The following is a 21,805-nucleotide window of genomic DNA, read 5'->3' on the forward strand; positions in this document are numbered from 1 at the left end:
TTCCGAGGGTCAAAACTCAATGGTCAGGACACTGTTTCCACCCTCCTCACTCACTGTAGTCACCAACTCTCTCCTGATTGTTTATTCTTGTTTCCCATACGGGTCCACAATTTCCATAAGTGCTGCCCCTTGATTGGTTTTGTCTTTTAATGTATTCGTGCACCTAATCCAGTGCCTGGCACCTGATGGACCTTCAGTGAATGTGCTGGACAGTTGATTTCATTAAAATTAAGAGAATAGTCTGTTATTAGGGGATTACCCACAACAGCAACGCCCAGCATATAATCCAGGGTCCAAACTCTCATAGCCCCAAGTCTTTTATGGTGGATGACGAAACCTGACTTTGGGGATGCTGAGTCAGAGACTGAACGTGGAGATTCCCGGCCACCTGCCTAAGGTTTAACCTGGCACCCCGACATTTTATACGGCCTTCCCCTGATTTATTTTTATTCTGAGCACATCAGGATCTGGTGATCTAGACTAGATTAGCCCTACCCATCTTTTACCTGCATCCTCTGCTATAGAAGACAAGGAGAAGAGCAAGGATTTCCATCCCTTTTATTTCCTATTGTCACCAGTGAGCACAACTGATACATGACTGGAACTCAATAAACACGTGTTAAAGGATATATGTAGCTGATGCAACTGCTTACAGAACAAGGAAAAGGAACACTAGAAACTTCTTGTATTTACCCTTGCCTGAATATTCTGCCTAACTGTTTTTCCTGGTCCTCATATTCTAACCAATTTCTTTTTATCTCCAGAGACCATAAATTGGAGGCCTCCTGGATATAGATGAGGAGGCCTAACTCTCGAAGTGTTTTGTTTGGCTCACATGATATTAGTTTAAAAACATTGATTTAGCCGCTAGTACTTAAAAGTCAGTAGATGCTACATAAAATTGCGAACTTATAGCCTATCATGGAAAAAAAAAAAAAGCAGATGTGGCAAGACAGGGCCTGAGGTCCCCACTGGCGTGCTGGGTCAGAGCTGCAGCCTTACCAAGCAGGCCCAGCCCCAGGCCTGTTTTGCTCAGGCAGTTACTTGCCTGGCTGCTGAAGGCATTTGAGTGAGCGACCCCTGCTGGAAAATTACCAAAAAACATGCACATAGAAAAGAAAAAAAAAAAAAAAAAATGGAAATAGGCCCGTTGGGATCTATTTCCGTTATGTTCAGGCTATTTCGCGGAAGAATAATGTATTCATTTTTCTAGAACTCGGGTGGTACCACATAACTATTGACAAACGATGGCACAGTAAATATTATTCTAACGGCCTGAAAAAGCTATGAGCTTAATTCCCTGTGGGTCTAGGAAGCTGAGAATGCTTCATGCCGGAGGCAGGTCTGAAGACGAATTGTGAGAGGCAGTTACAATTCTGGCTAAATCAGAGGGAGAAGGGATTCACTTGACGACTATGTGTTACCTCTAGGAATTAATGAGAAGCTCAAAAGCCAGGCTTGGAAGGGAACTTAGCACCAGCGGGGGGCATCAGGATCATGCCAAGGCGACTGCATCTTTGGGGCATCCCTGGGCATTTAGGCTGCTGCTGCTGTCACTTTTACTTGTGACCCATGGTGATGAATAAATGCTCAATTGTCCTTTTGTCCTTTAGCTAGTCCCTTGAGATTCCAGATTCCAAGTCTGGCAGGGGGGGGTGGTCATCCAACTGAGACTTAGTTCAGGGCTAGAGAAGGAGCCCTACCCCCCAAGGAAAAGTCCCTCCGTGAGAGGAAGGTGGTACCCTCTGAATAGGAAGGGCTTTTGGTTGCTAAGGGCCTTCCAAAATACAAAACTCCACTGGAGTCAGGAGGATTTCAAGTGGTGATTGAAAGCAGAGGGCCACACAGGCAGTACAGAGGAATGGAATGAGAACAGACAGACCTGAACTCCAATCTGGAAGCCTCTGTACCTTCAGAAAACTAATTAACTTTCCTAATCAGCAGATTCCCAAACTTTAAAATAGAAATGATGCCATCTGCCCGTGTACAGCAGTGTTGCTGTGAGAATTCGGTCATTCATTCACTTATTTCAAAAATACTTATTGCGCATCTATTAAGCCACTTAGCTAGGTCCTGGAGACACATTTGGAACTTAAAAAATGCAACAGAGAAACAGTGCTTTATGTTGATGACAGCTTTAGACAAAGGAGACCTGGGGGGGGGGGGGGCAGGTGGTCAGCTCCTGAAACTGATCAGGTATTACTTTTCCCCACTCATCTGCAACATTCTTCCTTTTTTAGTTAATCCGTATCAGGGCCCTTCCTGAAATGAGTATTTCACTAATGCACTAAGCTAAAAAGAAAAATTTAACCCTGACATTACAGATAAGAAAATAATTGTTCCCAGAAGCAGTGAGGCCTGGCTGGTGAATTTCAGGTGGCCCTGATCACAAGGAGATACTGGCCCATTATTGGAAATCCTCCCCCATCATTAAATGTTTAGCATATGTAACTCACACAGACATTCACAAACTATAGTTGAAATCAGCATTAAAATAGACTGAATGAAATTTGCCAGGAAAGCAAATTAAGTAACCCTCTACCTTTTTCACCACAGTTTTAGAAAGGCCCAAATGCTCTTCAAATGCATTGCCTCACTTTTTGTCATAATAATCTTTCAATCTCAGTTTGGCAGAGGAAGAATCTGAGGCTCAGAGAGAAAAAATTATTTGCTTGGGGTCCTGGGGCAAAAAGCTGGCTCCAAATCCAGCAAGCACTCTTGCTGTTCCCCACCAGAAAAGGCTGGCCTGGCTAGGAAGCACTGGGCTATTAGTGGGGTTGAAGAAAGGTACACAAAAGTGATTGAGGAATGACCCAGATCTTTTCCAATACCAGCTGGAAAGTTACAGCTTTCGGCCAGAGCTGGAAAGTTACTGCACTTCCCACAGAACAGCTAGACGGTTGCTGGTCTCCAAAGTGGCTATTGGCCTTCACTCCTCCGAGACCGTCTCTCACACAAGGATCTTGGCTTAGAAGCATGCCCTGTACCCTGGATTCTCTGCCCTGACCCTAAATACAGGCTCGGTTCCATTCAGACATCAGTACTTCTTCCTGTCCCTGTCTCCAAACTGGCCTCAATAGAGAGAACGACTCCGTACTCACTGTGGGTATGTGCCATCCTGGGTAGATGCCCGGTTCTGGGAAAGGCACTGTGCACCCCATCAATCAATTTTCCAGCAGCCAGTGCATAGCCCTGACCCCGTTCAAGATAAGAACAGCCTCTGGGTTGTGTTTTTCTCCAAGGAGCTCCCAGCACCTTTCCCAGAAGATAACTGCTTCTTTTGACCAAAAAAAAAAAAAAAAAAAAAAAATCCCCGATTACATGGTGGGGTTCAACTAAAGCGTTCTTGAAAATCTACAAAGCAGAGGACTTAGGTTTCACACCGGGCATATGCCAACCACATATGCCCTGGGCTTTTCCGGATCCCCTTTGCAAGTTCAAGGTATGTACTTTCTCACCAGTTTCTCAAGCAGACTCTCCCATCTTAAAGCTACAATGCACTGAACAGCAAGCAGCTTCAGCCTGGGTAACTTAGCCCAGAAACACTGCTCAAGATGCCCCAGTCAGGGATCCTCAGTGGATGCTACTGCTGTAATTAACTGCTTGGGCTTAAGAGTGCTTAGTCACGAAGTTGCCCAACCCAGTCAAATTCGGCCCAAGAGTTAAAGGTACCCACTGAAGCCCCGAAAGCCTCCTTGAGAAGCTGATCTTTCTCTGCCTAGCGTTGAAGAAAATCTTATGTAACACAATGCTCCATTTAGATATGTTATTTCTGCAATCCTATGGGAGGAAAAAAAAAATCTAAGCACTGGAAATACAAAACGTAACGCGGGGATATGCCGTTGAAGCATCCATCTCCTGGAATCTCACTAGGTCAGGCTTAATCAAATCGTCCCCAGTCGTTACGAAGAAAGCAGGAAGCAAGAATAATTCTGAACCCAAAAGATGAGCTTTAGAAATGTAGGAAGACAGAAGTTGGGTTATCTCCCCTTTCTTTTTTAAATTTTTTTTTAACGTGAGAATCCTGAAATTAACCCTTGAGTGGGAGTTGGTAATTACATTTCAACAAAATTAGGTAAGATTTGGCCTTAAAGCGAGAACGCCTGAAAAGGACTCAAAGGATCCTGAGTGTAAACGGGCTGCGGCCGCAAAACCCAGCCAAGTACCAGTGCCCGGGCGCTCAGGGACTCTGCCGATTTGCTCCCAAAGCGAGGGGCGGCGACGGAGCATCTGAGCCGAGGGTGCCGGGGTTTCGAGGGAGCTCTGGCAGCGGGAGGAGGAGCGGGCGCACTCCCTCTTCATCCCGTGGCTGCTCCTCGCCTTTGCTCCCTGCTAGCAGGGGACTGCTTCTGTGAGCGCAGCGAGAAGACGGTAAATTTGGAATTGCCTCCCCAGAATCACCCCCAAAGCATCTCAGTGTAAGTAGTGGATAAAAATAGCTAGCGGTCAACGCTGGGGGGAGGAGCGAGACTAGCGCAAGGCGAGGCGAGGATACGACTGGTCTTGCAAAGTGTTGGGCGGAGGAACAGGGATGCAATGTCCCCTCCCGAGAGAGGGGCCTGGGTGTGCGAGGCAACGCGGACGTCCGCCGGGTGAAGGGGATGAGGTGGAAGATGCACCGAGCCGGCGAACAACCGCGGAGCAGAGCACACTTCACGCCCCACAGCGTGCATCCCAGCTCTTGCACACGGCTGCTTCTCCATCCCTTTTTTCCTTTTTTCTTTTGGCCGGCTCAGGAAGCGGCTCTCCGGCTCCCGGGACAGGCTGGGGCCAGAAGGGGGAGCAGCGCACTGTCCGCAGCCTAGCTGGGAGAGCGCACCTGGGGACCCAGGCTGCTCCAGTGTGCCCGCGGTTCTGAGCAGGGGTCTACGCGCTCGCACCGCGGGTGAACGCCCCTCCTCCCTCACCCTCTGCCGTCACCACCCAAGGTGCTCCAAATAGAAATGGTCACAGGGGATAGGGGGAAAAAAAAGGTTAAAAGTAACCTAAAAAATCAGAACTGTGCATAATTGGCATTAGGTAAAGAGGCTACTTTGAGTCCTCTGTCGCATCGATCTCTCTCCTTCCAGCCTCCCCAACCCTTGGGAAATGCCTCATCTCTTCTCCACTTTATAAGCAAGCCAGAAGAAGGCTTCCCCATCCTGGATGCTCCCTCCACAGACTGACTTTTTGCTGACTGTATCACTGCCCCAGTTCCCAGCCAGAGTGGTACCCACTCTCCGCCGCGCTTTGCGCTCCTCCTGACCCGCACGGTCGGTCCTAGGGAAGAGCGCTGGGGAGGAGCAAGCCTCCTGACTCTGCTAGAGGGTATGAAGAAAGAAAAAAAAAAAAAAAAAAAAAAAAAAAACCGATGCACTAAGTCAGAAACCTGGATACCAGCTTGTAAAAACCAGCCCCTGAAGACTTGCAGAGATGAGGGCAAGGCAGGAGGTGAGGAGGATGGGAAAACCTCTGATCTTCGCTTCTTTTTTTCTCGCTATGTCCATTCCACTTGTTCCAGCCTCAACTCACCTTGGGCTCTGCGCTTGCCCTAAGTGCGGGATGACAGGTCAGGGCACCTCGACGGCCCGGTGTCTGGCTGCTCCCCAGACTGGCGGCCCCCGCCCCGCACTCACCTGAGCGGCGCTACGATCCAGCCGGTCAGGCACCCGAAGTCGCCTCTCGGGCTGGGCCATGGGCAGTGCCTTGGAGCACCAGCGGCCGGCGGAGCAAGCCTCGGGACAACCCCGGGCAGGCGGGTGAGGCAGCGGTGCAGGCACCCACTGAGACCCGGCAGTGGCAGTGGCGGCGGTTCTTGGCTGCCGGCGCGCCGGGGACTTTGCAGGCTGGAGACTAGGCGATCAGACCCGCTGAGGGGAGGAGCGGGAGGAGGAGCAGGAGCAGGAGGAGGGGACGGAGGAGGCCGGGCCCTGAGGGAGTGCGCGTTGGGCAGAGGAGGATCGCGAGCGCCCACTGCTGCCCGGCCCGCCCTGGTGCTGCCCGGAGTTGGGTCGGGTCGTTGCCGGGCTGGCTACTCAGAGCTCCCGCCAGCGGGGCAGGACTCTGGACTCTCGCCGACAGGTACTGAATGAGTCGGTCCCGCCCACCTGGCAGGGCAGTTCCTTGGGTTTCAGTGGGGGTGGGGAGGGGAGGTTGGGGAAAGGACCAGCGCGGCTTGGGAGGCTGGGGTGGGTTGTGGATTGGGTGATTCTGCCGTCGCAGCAAACCTGGGATGTCCGGTCTCCTGTCTCTGTCTTGTTAGGGCAGGGTAGGTCCGAACCCGGAGCCCACGTCTTCCTCCACTTTCCCGCATCTCAAGGTCCGCTGGACCTGCGCCCCTCCCACGTGCGTTAGCGCCTCTTTCCTTCCGGGCAGGTGCTACCTTAGGCATCAGTGATCCCCGCACCGCCTAAGAAGCAGGCGGAGCCATCCTCACGCATCGGCGCTGGGCCCCGACGCCAGCGGCCAGGCAGCCCTGGCCGGGATCCGCGCGAGGAGCCCGCTCTCCATCGCTCCGTGTCGCCCTTGAACACGTCCTCCCTCTTTGGTTTCCCGTCCGCGAGCGTACGCGGTTTCACCAGGAGAGCGCAGAGTAGTCAGCTCTGCCTCTGCTCTTGCGCCAGGATTGCAAAGGCCAGCTCCTAAAAGAAGCGAGTCTCCCTCTCACCTCCCCGCGCCCCGGTTCCTGCAGCTGGGAAGTTTTGTGTGAGAACTACACAGGCATTCTGCAGCTCTGTTTCAGATTTAGGATTTCGGGGAGGGGGGGGGTATGGGGTTGGAATCTCGTTGGAGAAACTGGGCTGCCTGCCTACCCTAGCCAAAGCAAGTCGCCCTCAAAGGCAGAGCAGCAAACACTTAAAAAAGGAAAAAAGTAAAAGAAAGAAAGAAAGCCAGGTGAACATCAATTTATTTTAGATGAAATTTCAATAGATCGATCGTATTTTAAATATTGAACGATAAATGTTTGGAAGGATTCGAATTTGTTCTTTAAATTAAACAAACAAACAAAAACCCTTTCATTAACTTTGCTTAGATTAAAAATACTTTCCCATCTAGATAAAGGATCCTGTAGGAAATTGACCCCTTTGTCATGTGATGCTGCCCACTGCCCTTTTAGAAAGCAAAACACAGACCAGCATTTTCTGGCTAATAAGCCAGTAGCATCTGGAAAGCCAAGACCCAGTCTTATTTTGGAAAATAAGCTTTTTTTTTTTTTTTTTTTGTAGGGCTGCACCACACACCCACCCAGGGCATATGGAAGTTACCAGGCTAGGGATTGAATTAATTGGAGCTATAGCTCCCGGGGCTACACCACAGCCACTACATCCAAACCATGAGTGTGGGACCTATACCACAGTTCTAGGCCACCCAGAATCCTTAACCCACTGAGCAAGGCCAGGGATAGACCGTGCCTCCTCATGGACACTCGTCAGGTTCCTTACTCTTGAGATGGGGGGGGTGCTCCAACTTTGAGGGTTTAATGACCCTGCTAACTTCTTTGAGTCAGAGATACTTATTTTATTTTTTTTTTTATGATTTTTTTTTTTCCTTTTTATGGCCAAACCTGTGGCATATGGAAGTTCCCAGGCTATGGGTCCAATCAGAGCTGCAGCTGCAGGCCTAAGCCACAGCCACCTCCTCTGTAACCTATGCTGCAGCTTGTGGCAACGCTGGATCCTTAACTCCCTGAGCTTTGTCAGGGATCGAACTCACATCCTCATGTGCTAGTCGGGTTCTTAACCCGCTGAAGCACAACGGGAACTCTGATGTGCCTATTTTAGATGGAAAAAAGAAAAAAAGAAGGAAGAAAAGAAAAATACAAAAAAAAGTGAAAGAAAGAAAAACTATATTTCTGTTTTAAATAGTCACTTTAATCAGACTTGTGGTTGCCCCAAGGGTCAGATTGGAGGAAGGTGGTCAGAAAGGACAAACTCCTTGGAGTTCCCCTCGTGGCGCAGTGGTTAAGGAATCCGACTAGGAACCATGAGGTTTCGGGTTCGGTCCCTGGCCTTGCTCAGTGGGTTGGGGATCCGGCGTTGCCATGAGCTGTGGTGTAGGTTGCAGACAGGGCTCGGATCTGGAGTTGGTGTGGCTCTGGTGTAGGCCGGTGGCTACAGCTCCAATTAGACCCCTAGCCTGGGAACCTCCATATGCCGCCGGAGCGGTCCAAGAAATGGGAGAAAGACAAAAAAAAAAAAAAAAAAAAAAAAAAAGAAAGGACAAACTCCTGGTTTTATGATAAATAAGTAGCAGAGACACACTGTACAACCCCATGGCGTGGTTAGCACTGCTGTATGGTATAAAGGAAAATTGTTAAGAGAGTAAGTCCTAAGAGTTCTGATCACAAAAAATATTTTTTTCCTTTATCCTTTTCTTCTTTTTATAGTCTAAATGAGAAGCTAGATATTAGCTGAACCTGTTGTGGCCATCATTTCACAGTGTATGTAAATCAACCTCTCATGCCATCTGCCTTAAACATATACAGTGATATAGGTCAATTATTTCTCACGCTGGAAAAAACAAAGTCAGTTTAAAACCTCATTTTGAAAAGGCTGAACATTCAAATTTACATTAGCTTTAAAAGAAGTGCTTTTTCCTCCTATTCTATGAAGCTTCGTAAATCATGTGTGAGGTGGCGCGGGTCAAATGGTAGTTTAAGATATCCCCTTGCCAATTACTGGTGTCCTTAAGCTCCTACCAGCAGCTAAGCTCAGCACAGATCATGAGTTCTTCAAAATAGGGAGCAGCTTTGATGTTCTAAGTTGGCATGATTACTTTTCCTTAAGAGTTCAAAGTGCTTTTGTGCCCATAGTCTGAATTTCACAACTCATTTGTGAGATGCAAAGGGAGGCTGGCAGTGATTCCGTTTGCACCCCAGGAACCAAAGTTAGGTTAACTGATCTGCTTAGTTCCCTGCTAGGAATCCTAAAAGGGAATAAGAACCACAGGCCCCAGCCTGGAGTCTCTGTGACAAGCTTCACTTGCACCAGGTGACTCCAAGCAGATCTGGTAACTGGCAAGAAGAGGAGGACTGGAATTTCAGCTCCTCTTATTTTTTATATTAAGTAACATTCACTGATCAATGATCAGTATTCTCATGCTTAGATAAATAAAGTATTCCTTGGTTATCGCGTTCTTATTTAGCATTCTATCTCCGCCAAAACATTTGTCATTTCTCTTCAACAGCCTTCTCGGACCCCCTTCTGGGCCAGACTCACGTTTCCCTTTCCGTATCCCCAGAGCTCAGCTCTGTTCCAACAACACAAACACTGTACTGACAATATCTGCTTAGAGATCTGTCTTCCCCACCAGAGTAGAAATGCCTTGAACATGGGGAATTCCCTTATCTCTTCCAGAACCTTCCATGGTGTCTGAAACATTGGACACTCAAAAATAGTTTGTAAACTGAACTCCCCTGAAGGAGTCATGGCGTAGGTCAGACATGGTTCCATTTCAAAGTTGGCAGTGGAAGAACGGAGCCCAGGAGTTGCTGTTGTGCCTCAGCAGGTTAAGAATGAGACATTGTGTCCACGAGGATGCGGATTCAATCCCTGGCCTCGCTCAGTGGGTTAAGGGTCTGGTATTGCAGCAGGCTGCAGTGTAGGTCACAGATGAGGCTCAGATCCAGTGTTGGTGTGGCTGTGGTGTAGGCCTCAGCTGCAGCCCCGATTCAGCTCCTAGCCCAGGAACTTGCATAAGCCACAGGTGTAGCCATAAAAAGAAAAGAAAAGAAAAGAAAAAAAAAAAAAAAATGGAGCCCAGGAGACACAGTGGCAGTCAACTAGAAAAGGCAGTGTCATTCTCAGATGGGTGACCTAAGATCCTTGACTCAGGGTCATCAACTAGGAAATGAAAGGGTTTTAAGAGGTGATTTTTTAGCACCGCATATTTTAAGATGCCAAAGTCTTTACTGAGCACCTTGTGCGTGTGTGTTTGCCATCATGCCTGCCGAGGAAGAGATGGAAAGATAAGACATCGCCACTGCCCTAGGAAAGCAGAAAAATCTTATCTCAAGGAGAATCAAGATGGACATCCGCAATCCATCTTTACCGAACCTCATTAGCATCAGTTAAGTTGTAAATAGAATCAGTGAAGTTGGACACTGTGTCCTGCAGAAGATAATGTCTGCAGGAGAGAAATGGGAGCAAAAGTAACTGGCCTGTGTATTGTTGGGGCAGTGGGCAGGAATATCTTCAGCCGAGACCCATGCAAGGCTTTTGCGCCAGGTGCTGTACCAAAGAGCTGCACCTTCTTGGGTTCTTGCATTGGCCTTCGGAGGAGCTATGATTTCCATGTTTTACAAAAAAAACAAAGGCACAGAAGTTTAAAGTCATGACCTGAGTGAGTGGAGTCAGGAGGGCACCAGAGGGGGAAGTGAACCATCCACGGCAGCTACCCTTCCAGTCAATAGACTCCTGGTCCAGTGCTCTCTGTAACTGAATACCTGGTGTAAGTTTGATTTTGGTATCTTTTGCTAATTTACTTTCTCTCAAATGTATGATGGAAGAGAGCGGTCAGGAGATGGGAAGGAGAGAGAGAGAGAGGGAGAGAGAGAGATTGTTTCCTCGGATGATGTGCAGGATCTGTGGTTACTCTCCCTGCCTGGGCTCAGCCTGATGGTATCTGTAATGCTACCCTGCACAGCCTCAGCCTTCCTTCCCTTAATGGCTGCTTGAATGTTTCAGGTTAATAGCATGAATATTAAGGAGTCCAGTGGGATTCTTTATAAGCAGAGGAAATTGGGATCAGGTTAAAAATCCAATTTTAATAAACTTTCCAAGTCTTGATTTAGATGGTTGCACTAATGGCCCTTCCTGCTGAATCATCTCCGAAGTTGATGTATTTTTAAAAGGTCCTTGTTGCGTGGGAAGCTGGATGGGCACGGTTTAATTGCACACTGGGCATTCCTGTCTTCATAGAGACGGCCTTGTGGACACCGAGGAGAGCAGGTGTGAAATGCCGCTGTCCACAGAGCTGCTTGGGTAGAGGAGCGGGCGTTGGATGTGAAAAGGAAAGTTTCACTCATTGGACGAAAAGGAAGCGTGATTACCCTTGTGTGGAAACTGTATCCTCAAATAACTCCTCTAATTTGATTGTGCTGAGGTCTAGAATTGTTTCTCTTTCTTTTGATTTGCTAATTAGCTGGAGCAGACAGCTTGTGAGAGAGAAAAGGAGGGCCATATCCAGAAAACACGTGGGGCTGTGGTTCCTTCCTGTTCACGCGCCCTTCACACGCCTCCCCCACCAGCCCACCCAGTTCCCCACTCTGTCTGTCCTCGGGGAAAACCATCCCTCCCCCTGTGATTAATGGATTAGTGGATGTTTTTCTGAAAACAGGACTTTTATCCCCTGCGTGACACCAGATGGAATCTCGCCACATGCGGTTACAGGGTTCAGTTCTAACTTTTGCCTTTGCAGGGCCTATCCTTCACCAAAATTAAATTATAGCCATGATTACATTGGTGTAAAAGTGAATAGATTTTTCAGTTTCTTTACCTATTTTCTGAGCCCTCTTCCAATTTTATTTTATTTTATTTTTATTTTTTAAATTTTTTGTCTTTTGAGGGCTGCACCCACAGCATATGGAAGCTCCCTGTTCGAATCGGAGCTGCAGCTGCTGGCCTGCACCAGAACCATAGCAACTCAGGATCCAAGCTGCATCTTCGACCTACACCACAGCTCATGGCAATGCCAAATTGAACCTGTGACCTCATGGATACTAGTCAGGTTCGTTACCACTGAGCCATAATGGGAACTCCCTGATTGTATTTATTTTATTTTAATTTATTTTGTATTTTATTTTATGGCCTCACCAGTGGCATATGAAAGTTCCCAGGCCAGGAACTGAACCCACACCGCCACAACAACTCAAGTAGTTGGATTCTTAATCCATTGCACCACAGCAGGAACTCCTTTTTGATTTTAAAAGAAGTTAAAACACTTTTGAGAGGCCCGAAAGTATCTCAGGCGCTTATGTCTTCTTCATGGTGATGCTGGCTGTGTAAATGATGCTCTTGAGGGGATGAATTCTTAATTGATTTGGGCAAAGTGTGTATGATAAGCACAATTTCATACTCAAACCGTATGGTCCATTTGCCGTGTTTGGTAAACCACTGTAGACAACATACTGCTTGTATTTCTGATCCTGTGTCAAACGTGGCCTCAAATTACACACATCAGGGCTGCAAAAATTGCAGTATCGCAGGCCTGAAGTGGTCCCCTTGTTCAAATGATTAGACCCTGCTGAGTGCTGGCAAACCTTCAGGGCCCTGCGAAATTGTGGCACTCTCTTTGATTTCAAGTTTGCTGGGACCAAAGCTGATGGATGCTTTGATGAGCGGGTCTTGCAGATTCTCTCTTTTAGGCCTTATTCAAGGATCCTGAGAGGTTCAAACGCTTCAGGGAAAAAAAAAAAAAAAAAAAAAGTACATATACCTTTTCCTCTCCCTCCAACCTTATCTGTTCCATGGAAACATTTACTGGTCCATCCTACAGAGCAGCCCACGGTAGGTACCTGGGCCCAGATTTATAGAGAAGGATAAAATGTACTCCCTAACCCCAAGCAGCTCAGAGAGGTGCAGAACAGAAGAACTACAATCCAATCTGATAATTGTCACGAGCTCTTGGTTCTCTGTATATTAGGAAGGTCAGAGGAACATTTGCGCCGTGATTCTCAGATGCTTACCTCCTACCCTGAACTCTCAGCTTCAAGCAGCACATGCTATTTCTAGCCGCTGCTCTCTCCTCCCAGAGTCCCCCGACGGCCCCCAGAGCGTGGCCTGATCGTCCCTGAAAACCGGCAGGGCTGCCTTCTCCCTTCTAAGCCGTGTTTTGATCCCAGATTTAAAATAGAGCCAAAGCTATGAGAAGAGTCTTGAAAGATGCTAGTGTTCGCTTTTGGATTTTGGCTCTGCTTTTCTTATGAAAGCGTGTGCAATGACACTCATAAGAGCAAGCTATATATATATATATATATATATATATATATATATATATATATACACTTTTTTTTTATTTCTCCTTTATGGGAGTAATAGGTATGTCATAGGATGCTTTGGAGCTAAGACAACAGATCTCATGAAAAAAATAGTACTTTATATTTAAAACCCTCAAGTTGGCATATCTCAATATATTTGTAACAGTGTTTATTGAAAACTAATGTAAAAATGTCTAACTTATACGAAGTTAGCAAATACCATCAGACAGTGTGGGAAACAAGAAGGGAGTAGGTAGAGGTGAATAAAAGTCTTGCCAGTTATCAATAAGCTTAATGCTGGGATATTTGAATACAACCTTCTTTTATCCCCATTTTAGACGTGGACATAGAGAAGTGAAGTAACTTCTTGAAGGGCAGATAATGAGCAGTGCTGGATTTAGAACCAGGTCAGCAGCAGGTCCTTCTGTGTGTGTGTGTGTGTTTCCTGTCTCATGATACATTTTTCTATGTCCTCTCTTAACTGCGTGTATTCACTTTATAAAAGTGGAGTGCAGTGGATTTTTATGTCCTATCTCCAAATGAAGAAGAAGAGACCTGGGACTCTCTTCATGCCTTGAAAATGTACTTGCATTTCTAGGAATTTATGCATAAGGTGTTTAAATCCAGTTTTTGCGATATTGTTACAATGGCATTTAGTAAACGAATACTAGGCTTAAAAGCTCAGTGTACATTGTAATTGTTTTTCTCTCCGCACATACAATCAGCCCTTAAGTATAGCAGCTGTTATGAAGATGTATTTCCAGCTACCTTTATCTCACATTGGGGCAGCTTGATTTCATGGGGTGCTTCGGTGCTCAGCTCTGGTGTCCAGGGTCACTGGTTCACTTCTTCCAGCATCGGGTAGGTTTCTAGCTGGTCCTCTGTGCCAGGCACAGGTGGGCTCTGGAGACAGAGGTGTGAACTGGAGACAGGGCCCCCTGTCGTCTGAGAGCTGAAAATCAAGAATGTGCTCCTACATTCTTTGGAAGATTGAATGCCCTTTGCAGCTCTTGTTCCTTATTTAAATCAGACTGCCTTTCTGGATTCGCCTCTTCCTAGAAGCTGTTCTGGTTAGCAGGGACACTCTGCCCGCTTATAGGTAAATAGATGGACTTATTTGCTAGCAATTTGGGAAAAATAACTTCAGTTGCTCCATCAGCTCTGCCTGCAGGAAGCCTCCAACCTGCTGGACTTCTCTGCTTCTTCTCTGGGGTCCTGCCCCGTGGGAGAGAGGTCTGCTCTGGCCTGGCCTGGTCTCGTGTGGTTACCTCCTCCGAATAATCTTCCCTCCTTAATAAAGGTCTTATTTAGCGCTCATCTTTCTTGGTCTTTATTGCACAGCAGGAAGAGGGGTGCTACTTAGGGTGGTCAGTTTAAAATCCCCAAACTGATTAACTCCCCTGATCCCTTTCTTTCCTGGTTCATAATTCGCTTATTCCTTGTCCACAGTTAGCACTCATTATATCCTGTCCTGCTCTCTAATTGTTGCCGTGGGCTTCCTGGGGTAATTTTAGGTCTATTGTGTTCACAGGCTATGCCTTTTAAGTCCTATTCATACTTAGAAAGAGAACATGAAGTGAACTCCCCCAAAATAAACATTCAGGAGATATACACCCCAAGAAGGTGGGTTCTAAAACCAGATTGCTGGGGTTTAGACCCAATTAGGCAGTAGGAGTTCTGTGACGCTGTCCAAGTTACTTAGCCTCAGTTTCTTCGTCTCTAAAATGGTGAAAATATGGTGTTCCCATTGGGGCTCAGCGATAATGAACTCAAGTAGTATCCATGAGGATTCAGGTTCGATCCCTGGCCCCATTCACTGGGCTGCAGTGTGAGCTGTGGTGTAGGTCCCAGATGCAGCTTGGATTTGGCATTGCTAAGCCTGTGGCATTGGCCAGCAGCTGCAGCTCAGATTCAACCCCTAGCCTGGGTAATTACATATGTTGCAGGTGCACCTCTAAAAAGGCAGAGAGCAAGACAGAAGGAAAGAAAGAAAGAGAGAAAGAAAGAAAGGAAGGAGGGAAGGAAAGAAGGAAGGAAGAAAGAAAGGAAGGAAGGAAAGAAGGAAGGGGGAGAGAAGTAGAGAGGAAGAAAATAAAGGAAAATTAAAAAAAAACAGAGCTTGGATGCTGCCTGAGTTGACTTGTACTCACTTGAAAGGCAAGTGACACTGAAGAGGCAGAAGGAACAAGAAGAGCCCCAAGCCCGTGGAAAGTCAAACTGGGCCATTAGCTCTGAACAGGTGAGAATGGAGGTGTTCCTTGTGCAGAGCACATCACTCTAAGCTTGCCAGCTCCGCTCCACTCACAGGTGTGACCTGCTCGGGCATGAAGGGAACTCTCCACACTTCCTCTTTCAGCACCATGGCCCTCAAAGACACCCCAATACCCAGAACCTGTGAGTATATTATCTTCTATCACTTATCAGATTTTATATGTATATAAAATGAGCTAATATATACATATATGTTTTATACATATAATGAGCCAATATAATATTTTATATACATAATGAGTTAATATGTTAATATTAATATATGTATTATATATATCATATATATTTTATATATAAAGAGCTAATGTATATCTACACATATATATGTATATATATAATCTTATTTATGAGCCAAATTGTGTCTGCCCTCAAATTCAGATGTTAAGTCTTAACTGCCAGTGGAGTTTCCATCATGCCTCAGTGGAAATGAATCTGACTAGTAGCCATGAAGACACAAGTTCGATCCCTGGCCCTGCTTAGTGGGTTAAGGATCTGGCATTGCTGTGAGCTGTGGTGTAGGTCTCAGACATCTCTTGGGTCTGGTGTTGCTGTGGTTGTGGTGCAAGCCAGCTGACTACTGCTCTGATTCAACATCTAGCCTGGGCATCTCCATATGCCATGGGTGTGGCCTGAAACAAACAAACAAAAAAGGGCAAAAATAAATAAATAAATAAATGAAGTCTTAACGCCCAGGATTTCAGAAGATATTTGGAGATAGGTCTTTACAGAGGGAATTAAATGCAAATGAGTTCATTGGAGGGGGCCCTAATCTCATACGACTAGCATCTTTATATGAAGAGGGGACTCAGCCACAGACTTGCAGGCAGGGACCCCCGTATGATGTCACAGGCCAAGGAGAGAGGCCTGCAGAAGAATCAACCTTCCAACACTGTGATCTCAGACTTCTAGCTTCCAGAACCATGAAGAAATCGGTTTTATTCATTTATTTATTTTTGTGCTGCACCCGAGACATACAGAATTCCTGGGCTAGAGATTGAATCTGAGCTGCAGCTGCGCCCTGCACCATGGCTGCAGCAATGCTGGATCCTTAACCTACTGCACCACAGCACGAGCTCCCAGGAAATAAGTTTCTGCTGTTTATGTCATCCAGTGTGTGGTACTGAGTTATGGCAGTCCTAAAAAATGAATATAGCCACATAGACATATGGTGGTTGGTTGGAAGAGAACAGAGAATTCCTGGTCATTACTGCAAATAAGGACACTGACTTTGCAAGGTCATGTTTATGCCACAGGGCCCAGATTCTTTTCTCTTTGCATATATACTATCGAAATAGCCAATGAATATTCTTAGTATATTTTGAAAACATATTATAAAACAATATACTCACCACATGCCCTTCAAGTAATGCTAATACCTCAGTTGAAGTGATAGCCGTTGGGTGTATTAGTTATATACTGCTGCATAACAAATTAACCCTAAAGTTAGTACCTTAACACGCATTTATTATTTCAGTGTCTGTGGGTCAGGAATCCAAGCACAGCTAAGCTGGGGCCTCTGGCTCAGAGTAGCTCAGGTTCTAATCAAGGTATTGGCCTGGACTGCAGTCGTGTCTGGGCTCGGTGTTGGGGGAATCTGCTTCCAAGCTCTCTTCCATGGCTGTTGGCAGGATTTAGTTCCCTGCAGATTGCTGGCCTGAGGGCCTGGTTCCTTGTTAGCCATTCTGAAGCCTCTCTCAGTGCCTTGTCACATGGCCTCTCCATAGGGTACTGGGCCTTGTCTTCGAGCAAGTGAGATAGCAAAAAATGCAGCCCAGGTGGAAGGCAGAATCTTTATATAACCTAACCTCGGAAGTGACATCCTGTCACATTTATCATATGTCACGTTATTTGGTATAAATAAGTCGCTAGGGTCCAGCCCAAACTATGGGATGAAGTTACTGAAAAATAAGAAGTCCAGGAGGTAGGGAGGCAGTTTAGAAGCTGCCTGCAGCAACAGCCAAGTCCACCCATGAGCAGGCAGTGACATCAGCCTCATAATGGCTGTTTGGCTGACCATGGTGTAAGATGCCATTAAGTGAGAGATAATCCCAATTTCATAAATATTAAAATGTAAAAAAATAATCTTAAAGTTGGTGAAATATAATGTTATTTTTTAAAAAATCCTTGAAATGACACCCTTAAGTGATGTTTTATAAAATTTTTCTCGTAATTTTCACATTAGCTCTGTAATTATATGTTATACTAGAGAATAAAGAAAGCCAAAACCATGGAATCAAATGTTGAGCCACTTAATTAGTAAATCATTCAATCAGTCAAGAGATGGATACTACTGTGTTCTATGCATATAAACCAACCCTTAAAATGTTTGACGTGGAGTTCCTGCTGTGGCTCAGTGGATTAAGAACCTGACTAATATCCATGAGGATGTGGGTTTGATCCCTGGCCTCGCTCAGTGGGTTAAGGATCCATTGTTGTGGTGTAAGCTGGCAACTGAAACTCTGATTCAACCCCTACCCAGGAACTTCTACATGCTGCAAGTGTGGCCCGAAAAAAAAAAATTATTTTTTGATGTATTCAGAGAAAAAGATCATTTTAACTTAGCCATCAAGGGGGCCCTCCTTCCAAGTGGTTGGTCAGGGAACAGAAGGCTTCAAAAAAGTAAGGGGTCTGGGCCACATCCAGGAGTTATGGGCTTGGCTTCAAAAGAAGAGTTTCAATGCCAAAATTCTCTATTGAGTTTACTGAAAATATCAGAGGGGAAAGAAGCATTTACAGGCCCCAAGTGATACATGAGCAAGGGCTGCCTGTCACTTTTAAACTTCCACATCTCAGTACTAAAGGTTAAGCTAAATTTTAAAGTTTACTTTTGCCATTATTTTATTCCAAAGTAATACTTGCTTATTATAGCTAACTTGGAAAATCACCGAAAATTAGAAAGAGGGGGGTAAAAACCAATGAAACCAGTAATTCCACTACCCAAAAGCAATTCCAGGATTAAGACTGAGTAGATAAGAACTGAAATAAAAAACAAAATTGAAATTGCCCATTTGTTGTACTGGAGTGTTTTTAAGTCTGTGGCATTTAAAGCTGTTTATGTTTAGCTTTATTAAACATGACGTTTCTTGTATATTTGGATTTCTAATTTCATAGGAACAGGGTCAAGCAGGGGCCAGGTTTTTGATTTCAAATGATCAATTGGTGTGTAAACTTCAATATTTTCTTTTGCATAGAAAGTGAATAAAGAAATCCTTATCTGATGCCTGAGGTCTAAAGAAGGGCAAATACTCAAACAATCAACTTTCAACGCAACTCTTGAGCCAGGAAAAGAGGAAGTGGGTTGGAGACGTAGGGAGGGGTCCTTGCTCGCCTCCGCAAGGCTCCTGCACCTCTTCCCCATCACCCCCCTCCTTTCCCAAGTCACCCACTCTCCTGACTTTTAATATTAGAGATTAAATTTGCAACTTGGAACATTATTTAAATGCCACTGTCCAGTATTCTTCTGTGACTCAGTCCTTTTTTCAGCATTGCTTATGAAGTTCATCCACCATTGCTTGGAGATGAAGTTCATTGCTACTCCTGGATCACATTACATGTATGAGTATCACAAGGTTGTTAGTTCTACATTGGAGGTGTTCAGATTGCTTCCAGTTTTGCACTTTCCCAAATCATTCCTACGTAAGCATTCTTTTTTGGGGGGTAGGGGGTGCCACGCCCAAGGCATGTGCACATTCCCCGGGCCAGGGATCAAACTTGCACCACAACAATGACCTGAGATGCTGCAGTGACAAAGATCCTTAACCCAATACACCACAAGGGAACTCTCATATGTAAATATTCTGATATATGACTTTTTTTTTTGGTGCACTCTTGTAAGTGGGGATTGCTACATCAGAGGACTTGCAAAAGTCCAGCTTGAGTGGTTAAAACGCACCATTGTCCAAGGAAGGGAGGTGGACTCATTCTGCACAGGTAGTGTTTGAGTTTCCATGGCTTTTCTGTTTCTTCTCCAGCACTTTGTAGCCTTAGTCTGTTTACTACCAGGAACTCTCCCTGGCATGGGGTCATCTTGGTTTTAATTTGGACTTCTGTGATTATGAATAAAGTTGATCACTTTTTTCCTAGGCTAATGACTCTTTGGATATCTTCTTTTATGAAGTGCCTATTTGTGTCTTTTGCCTTTTTTGTTGCTGTTGTTGCTGTCATTGCTTTGTAGAAGACCTTTATATGTTTGGGAAAAGTTATTGTATTGTCTTTTGAGGGCAGTACCTGCAGCGTATGGAAGTTCCCAGGCTAGGGGTTGATTCAGTGCAGTAGCTGCCAGCCTACACCACAGCCACAGCAATGCCAGATCCAAGCTGCATCTGGAACCTACACTACAGCTCACGGCAATGTAGATCCTTAGCCCACTGAGCAAGGCCAGGAGTCAAACCCACATCCTCACGCATACTAGTTGGCTTCATTTCTGCTAAGCCACAATGGGAACTCCTGTATCTCTGTTTTCTTGTCTATAAAAGGGCAATAATAAGAATGCCTGCATCTCATGATGTTGTTGTAAGGATTATATGAGTTAATACATGTAAAACTTAGAACCATAAGTAGTACACAGTAAGTGCTCAATAAATGGTTAGTGTTGCTATCAGCCAGGTTCACATGACTAGCAGCTCGTAGACACAGAACTCCAAAGAGGGCTTCTACCTTCTATTTACCAGACATTGCCTTGCAAACAGCAACTTACACGTCAAGAAAGATAGGAACTCACCATATTCACCCCAATTGTGCCCACCCAAGGCCCCAGTGGTGGCTTTAGAGAGAAATGCTAGTTGTGATTTTATTACCATCGCCACGATATTTTTAAAATATTAAGGAGTTCCCATTGCAGTGCAGCGGAAATGAATCCGACTGGTATCCAGGAGGATGCGTATTTGATCCCTGGTCTTGCTCAGTGGGTCAGGGATCTGGCGTTGCTGTGGCTGTGGCATAGGCCAGTGGCTGCAGCTCCGATTCGATCCCGAGCCTGGGAACTTCCACATACTGCTGGTATGGGCCTGAAATAATAATAAATAAATAAAACTGAATTCTTCCTCTAAAGAGAACAAGGTAGTTTTTTAATTGAAAATTACTGCATGGTGCAGGTGGCATTTGGCACGTTGATTCCAAAAGTTTTAACGGAATGATTTTGTACCAGAAGGTTTAAAAAAACAAAAACAAAAACAAAACACCTCCTCCCCCAATACAGGAATTAAATGTATTAAAAATTAAAGGATGTGCAATGAAGTATTTTAGGCTAAGGGCCCATCCCTGCCTTACCCAACCTCCCTCGGTTCACCAGCCACACTTAGGAAAAAAGTGACATTTTTTTCTCTTCTACTCTATTGGGAATTACTTTGCTTGTGGTGGCAGGGCACTAATAATTTCTTATAAACACATGAATAAACAAACTGTTATCAGCCTGCCTTTGCTCCCTCCAACTGTGAGATTTTTTCCTAAATAGATTAAGTAAACTCTTTTTTGAGGAGGGACACGTGCAGAGGACCATAATTTAGGCCTTTACAACCCGAAATGACAATCTTTCGTTTATTATTCCTCACGGAGAACAACTACAAATATCTCCCTTCTAGGTCCCTTAATTAAATTCAGCTTCTTATATATTTTTTTTTTCTTGATGCACTCTCTTTCATTCCTGGATTAAGCTAGTTCTTCATACTGTCATTTCTCAGCTATTTCTCAGCTCATTTAAATTTCTGGAAATTTCTTTCCTGAGTGGGAAGTTTATTTTTTCACTTTTCTCCCCAGGAAAGAAAACCTTTTCACTTAGACCAGAGCTAACTAATTTATAAACAATCACTCTGAAATGTATTATCCTATATAGTAAGTCTATGTTTGAATACACAGTGATTTTGGAAATTGGGAGTGACTGCCTCAAGACTGTCAAGAAAACAGTCTCGGAGTTCTCTGGTGGCTCAACAGGTTAAGGATCCAGCGTTGTCCTGCTGTGGCTGGGGTTCGATCCCTAGCCCAGAAACTTCTGCATATTAGGAGTGCAGGAAAGAAAGAAAGGAAGAAAGGAAGAAAGAAAGGGGAAGAAAAGAGTCTTCTCCATTCTCGAAGTTTCTTCTAAAGACTTATCTTCCACCGAATTTTGTCCCCTCAACTCCCACAGACTGTCTCTGAAGACGCCGAAGTAAACTATTTTATTTTCATGATGTGTTCTCCCTGGCTCCCTACATTGAGTTAAACATACTTGCGTGTTGCCGTGCCTTACAGCGCCCCCCGGTGGCAAGACTGATTTTCTGTCAATGGACATTGGTATTGGCCATGTGACTTGCTTTAGCCAATGGGATATGAGCAGATCAGCCTCTTCCGAGCTTAAGATTTCAAAGGCATCCTGAGGACCCACCAACACTCTTGCTTATCTCCTGCCTTCAGTTCTTTCATCCTGGTTCCAGAATGAGAAGGCACCCAGAGCCCTAGGAACATAGCTGTGATTTCCTCTATGGCACAGGAGCAAGAACTGCATGTCTGAGGCTTGGAGATTGTTGGTTACTTCCAGTCACAGAAAGTTTGTCTTATTCAAAGTACCTTCCTGGAAGACACGGAACGCATCTCCTTTTTGAGGTA

The 21,805-nt window shown here is 45.4% G+C and overlaps 1 protein-coding gene across 1 annotated transcript in view; it reads right to left on the reverse strand.

The window, feature by feature from the left end:
• The window catches only part of HS3ST1 (heparan sulfate-glucosamine 3-sulfotransferase 1), a 34,785-nt gene extending 27,599 nt beyond the window's left edge, over nt 1-7,186 (reverse strand). The window contains exon 1 of the mRNA XM_021101019.1: nt 5,616-7,186. The gene's annotated coding sequence lies outside the window, so the exon portion shown is untranslated. The remainder of the gene's footprint in view (nt 1-5,615) is intronic.

This window comes from Sus scrofa, chromosome 8 (genome assembly GCF_000003025.6).
Source record: "Sus scrofa isolate TJ Tabasco breed Duroc chromosome 8, Sscrofa11.1, whole genome shotgun sequence".
Classification (NCBI taxonomy): Eukaryota; Metazoa; Chordata; class Mammalia; order Artiodactyla; family Suidae; genus Sus; species Sus scrofa.